The following is a 6,121-nucleotide window of genomic DNA, read 5'->3' on the forward strand; positions in this document are numbered from 1 at the left end:
ACCAATTATTCAGGCCTGTCGGGTGGCTCGGTCAGTCAGCCACCTTTGCTAAGGGAGTCCCTGGAATCTCTTACATTCTGAACACACAGATGAGTTATGATTATTGCTCTAGAAAGACTTTCCTTTGTATATCCCTACCCTTGACTCTATAAAGGATTGGGGGTGGGGCAGGCATTGTCCTATATTAATAAAATAGGAATATTGAGAAAAAGTAAAGAATTAGAGGGAAAGGGAGAAGCAAACCTGATCATTCCAAGAAGGAACATAATTTGGGGACTAAACATAAAATTTAGCCAGGAACTTACTGGCAACCAGAGTAAAAAGAGAGAAAACATGGAGAATTCCAGAATTTTCATTATCAGAATAAAAGAAAGCACCTTTTTCCCTTCAAAGGGACATCTTTTTCCGCAATAGCCCCAAGCTCAGAAAGAAAAGCATTTTTTAAAGACCCAGGATTTAGAGTAAAGGTACTCAGTGGAACACTAGTCAAGAGTTTCATAACAAATACAGAAGACGTTCATGAGGCTGCTTTGGAGACCGACTTTTTGTCCAGCCTAGGGCTCCGTATTCAAGCAGACCTTCACGGGTGCAGTCGCAGCGGGGGCTGAGTTGGTGGAGTCCCCTGCCTTTTTGGCTCAGGGTCAAAGGTGTTGAGATATGATTGTCTTTTCACGGTACGCCCCAAGTAAGGTAATTATTTCCCCTTGACAAATATATCCCCTTCACTTTGGGTTGGTAATCGGAAGCCATTTGTTTCAATGACTGGAGTTAGTCTGCATTCAGAGGCCTCAGCCCTCAGCTATGTCCTATGGGTCGAGACGGGTAGGAGACACGGGGTCAGGTCGCAAGGGACTGTACTCAAGTAGAGAGAGAGAGGACTTCTTCCACGGAGCTGCCACATGGTGTCCCAGAGGCACCAGACCTCTTGGAAGAAGGTCCTGCTCTCACTACCCAACGCTGACCAAAGTCAGAGGGGAAAGGAAAGGCCGGCGGAGGCGTCAACAGCGCTCAGCACTCCACCCAGTGCACTGGTGAGTAAGGACTCGGCAGACGCTCCCATCTCAGTGTGGACACAGCTTCACTCGTGCCTTCAGGGCTGGCGCCATTCTGCAGGCCATGGGAGTCGACCTCTTCCACGGGATACTCACAGGGCCCGGGGAGTCCAGGTTCCAGGGGTCTGAATTACATGTGTCTCAATGAGGTCCTGAGCCCATTGGGTCGGGAGGTGGTGGGAATGGCAGGCTCTTGGTGACACGGGCCTGTAATGGGTGTTTTGCCTGTGTCACTCAATCTGTGTCCACACAGAAACATGGTCCCTGAGATCCATTCCACAAAGCTATTCTGAGTCCTTACTCCATTTCTGTGCCAGGCAAAGAGGGGCCCGGCTACAAATGAAGCCAGTCATCGCCATGAGTGCACAGCCTAATGGGGGGGACAGCTACGGGAGCAGATCATTCCAACAGGGCGGTGGGCAACAGAGAAGAATCCTAAAGAAAGAGTGTGAACCAGTTGACGAGGGGAGCTTGGTGGCCCATGAGGGCCAAGTTGGTGCAGCGCCTTTCAGGCCATTCTAAGGGACTTGGAATTTACCTTGAGGACAATGGGAACCCAAGGAAAGGTTTGGAGCAGAGAAGGGCTAGGTGGAGTTCAAAGCAGAGGTCAAGGACCCGACCAAAGTCACCCGGCTAGTCAGGACAGGGGAAGGGATGGAGGGGCCAGGGCTCACCTCCAGGTCCTTACGCCCCAGCAGGGTCTCTGGGCCACTTTGCCCTGACACTAGCTGTCTGTGCCAGTGAACCTAGAAAAGCTGGGAAGGAATTATTTAGAAGATATTTAGGACATACACAGTTCTTAAAGGCACACATATTACTGACAATGGCCTCCCCGCCCCGCCGGTCCCCCGCCTCGCACCTCGCTCATGGACGGCGATGTTGCGGCAGGGTTCTGTTTACTCTCATCCAACCTGATGCGCTTTTCAGTTAGAAAATATGAGTGTCCACGGAGACCCAGCTGGATGTTTGCTCTCTTTGTTTGGAAATTAGAGATATCAGCTAGAGACTGAAAAGCCCACATCAGATCTACTAAAATCTCTTCCCTTCCAGATTTCATTTTTGCTCCTCAGGAAAGGAGGAGCTGTTCTTTTAGAATGATGGATTTTCTTCCTTTTCGACTCTGGGAGAAGGTGGTTCTTCTTACAGAGGCACCTGGTGGGCTCTGTGCTGGGGGGCGCTGAGGGGTGCTGGCAGGACTCACCTTGCCCTCCAGGCCTGGGGCCCCGCAGGTTGCATCTCTGAGGGGCCGCTGTCCCTCCCACTCTCCACCGCCCTTCTCAGTTTGCTCTGTTTCCCAGCAAGGCTGTCCCTGTCTCCTCCCATCCTCTCTACCCGTGCCTGCCCCTACCAAGCCCTCCAGGCATGGCACAGGATCTCAGTGCCTTTCCCCTGGGAAACCTGGGAGGCAATCTGGACCTCTCCTGGGATCATCACCCATGGTGCCTGAAGCGGAAAGGATGAGCGGGATGCAGGCTGCTGTCGATGCCTTTGAGCAAACTCAATTCATGATGCCCCAGCACACACTGGCATGTCCCCGCTCGGCTGATTTCTGGGGATGGCGGTGGAACAAGGCCTCACCGGCCACAGCTGCTTCTCCCATCAGCCACTCCCCTACCAAGTGCCTCCACTGAGGTATGGAGTTCGTAGCGGAGGGATGTCAATGCCTTCCAGTTTGCGACCCTCTCTGAGAACCACACGCAGAGGGCATAGTGATTGACTCAAGGTGAGGCTCACCCTAATGCTGAGGAACAGGAAGGAGCTGCAGGTGAGTTTCCCTCAAGGACCACACGCAGGAATCACCTGGGAGACCAGCAAGTACAGCACCAAACAGTTCAGGGGGCAGTGGGGAGGCTGGGCACCCAGAGGTGGTAAGTTCACCAAGGAAACTCTCTTTCAAGGAGGGTTGGAGGAGAGAACAGCAGAAGCTGGGAATCTTGTGGGCCAGCGAAGCGAGGTGCCCCATGGAGAGCGCGTCAGAGATGGCCGGAAAGTCCCACTGGGCGAGCACATAAGCTACGAGTCAGGGGCTCAGCTGCACCCAGTCCAGCTCCTTCCTTCCCGCCGAGCAGTTTGGCTTCCTCATCTGTAGAGTGGGGCTAGAAACCCTGCCTGACAGGCCGCGGGGAGGATTCCAATTCTGGAGAAATATGCCATCCGTGGGGATGCACGCTGCCACTTTGAAGGGCAATTAGCCAACCAGTCACACAACGAGTCTATTTTGAGCCCCTGCTACGCACACTAGGCTGGGCTTTGGGGAGACTGGACACACCCAACCTCGCTGCCCTTCATTCTCTCTGCAAAAGAAGATATACCCCTTGGCCAGAGAGGGAGAAGGTTCTAGGCAGAGGTGAGAGCAGCTCATTCACTCTTTCTGAATTGAAAAAAAGCCTTTGTGTGGGACAGGGACTTTGGCGTCTTTGGAGGCTCTTTCTTCCTCTCCCTTGGAGTGACAGCATGTGATGGATTAGAGCCGAGGTGGTGCTGAGGCCGGGCCTGCTCATGGGTGGGCTCTGAGTCAAGTAACCTGGATGTCCAGCCCACCAGCCGGCTTTGCAGTCCCTTTCACCATTCCTCCCTCGGGAACCGTACCTTTCCCCATGTTTGGACCTGCTCTTTCATTCATCTGAAATTATCAGATCTGGTCAGAGGTTTAATAGTATGTATTCAGGAGCTACATTCTTCAGCTTAAACAAAAGTATACTCTTCTGAAGCCACAGGCAAGAAGAGAGGCATGTGGCTGCACACTGGACCATCTTGACCTTGCATCTGACCAGGACACATTGTTCTCTGCCTATGGGAAGCCCACTTATCTCTTAAGGCCTAGTGTAAGTGCCAACTCCTCTGGAAAGCCTTCCTTGATGGCATGACATGTAAACGATTGACATGGTGCTTGAGCGAGAGTGGATGCTCAAGAAATGTTTGTGCCCATTCCCCTTGCTGAATGCTGCTCTTTCCCCAGGAACTATTCATCTCACCTTCCTCTCTGTTCCCACTGCAGTTTGCTTGTTCTTAGATCTAAGAGATCTTTCATCATTGAAGTTTATGACGGGGCTCAGGACTCAGATAGCTCCGGGGTAACTTCTAGCTGTGTGACCTCAGGCAAGTCATCTCAACCCTGAGACTCAGTTTTCTCATCTGTCAAATAGGAGTGCCAATACCTGCTTCACAGCCTTGTTGGATGGGTAGAACGAGATGACAGACGGAAGTCTTTTAGAAGACAGAGTGCCTGGTCTATAGTAAGCATTTAATATGGGTTTGTTGTTCTTCTGGTTGTTCTTATTACTTTAATAAAATATAGGGACTTCTGGGTCTGGCCAGGATAGAATAGCCCCATTCCTCCCAGGTTCTCTCTGCTCGGGCTGCTATAACAGAATACCATAGATTGGGTGGCTTAAAGGACACAAATTTATTATTTCTCATAGTTCTGGAGGCTGGGAAGTCCGAGATCAGGGTGCCAGCACTGTTGGGTTCTGGTAAGAGCCCTCTTCCTAGTTTGCAAATGGCTGTCTTCTGTCTTCTCACATGGTGAAGAGAGAGAGGATGTCTCTCGTGTCTCTTCTTATAAGGGCGCTGATCCCATTCATGAAGGCTCCAACCTCATGACATAATTACATCCCAAAGGCCCTGCCTCCAAATAACATCACATTGGGGATTAGGATTTCAACATATGAATCTGGGGGGTGGAGCACACAAACATTCAGCCTGTAGCAAGATTCAATAATCTGAATGACAGTGTATTTCTCTTCAGAAATCATAGAGGTGGGAAGGAGGTGGCATAACATTTTTCAAATGCTAAAAGAAAAGAACTGTCAACCTAGAATTCCATACTCTGAGAAAATAACCTTAAGGAACAAAGGTGAAATGAACAAATTCTCAGATAAAGGAAAACTAAGAGAATATATCACCAGCACACTTACCCTATAAAAAAATGGCTAAAGGACGTTCTCAAAACAGGAAGTAGATGATAAAATAAGAAAGCCTGGAACAACAGGAATGAAGAACAACAGAAAGAATAACAATACAGGTAATAATAATCATCTATTCCCCTCTTAAGTTTTCAAAATCATGTTAGATGATTGAGTCAAAAGTTATGACACTGTCTGATGGGATTCTAAACACATATAGAGAAAATATCTAAGATAATTATGCTATAAAGTGAGGGAAGGCAAAGGGATATAAACAGAGGTAGGGTTTCTACATTTTACTCAGACAGGTAAAGTGTTGACACCCTTTGTTGACAACCACTAAGAAAACTATATAAATAGATACTCTCAAAAACACTACAGAAAACTCAGAATAGAATTCTAAAAAGGCAGATATGGACAGAGTGGATTGAAACTCATGACCCAACTCTATGATGTCTATAAGAAACTCATTTCAATATAGCAATATAGGCAGGTTGAAAACAAAAGGATGGAGAAACAATCTCGTACAAACATTTATCAAAGGAAAGCAGGACTATGTTAATATCAGATAAAGTAGACTTCAGAGCAAAGAAAATTACCAAAGACAGAGAGGAAGATTATATAATAATAAAAGGGTCAATCCACCAAAAAGACATTTCGATCCTAAATGTGTACACACCAAACAACAGCACTGCAAAACATGTGAAGTAAAAACTGATAAAACTGAGAAGAGAAATAGATACATCCACCATTATAGTTGGAGATGTCAACAGCCCTCTCTCAGTAATTGACAGAACAACTAGACAGAGCATCAGCAAGGATGTAGAAGAACTCAACAGCACCATCACCCAACAAGATTTAATTGATGGTTATAGAACACTTCACCCAACAACAGCAGAATTCTTTTCTAGTGCCTACAGAATATGCACCAAGATAGACCATATTCTGGGCTATAAAACAAATCTAAACAAATTTAAAAGAATGGAAAATAGGCATAATATATATCAAAGTAGAAATCAAAATACAACATATCAAAATTTGTGACACACAGCTAAATCAGTGCACAGAAGGAAATTTATAGCACTAAATGCATATATTAGAGAAAAGGGAGAGTCTCAAATAAATAGTCTAGGTTCCTACTTTAAGAACCTAAAAAAAAGAGCA

Source organism: Monodon monoceros, unplaced genomic scaffold (assembly GCF_005190385.1).
Source record: "Monodon monoceros isolate NGI ecotype Baffin Bay Population unplaced genomic scaffold, NGI_Narwhal_1 Super_Scaffold_22, whole genome shotgun sequence".
Taxonomy (NCBI): Eukaryota; Metazoa; Chordata; class Mammalia; order Artiodactyla; family Monodontidae; genus Monodon; species Monodon monoceros.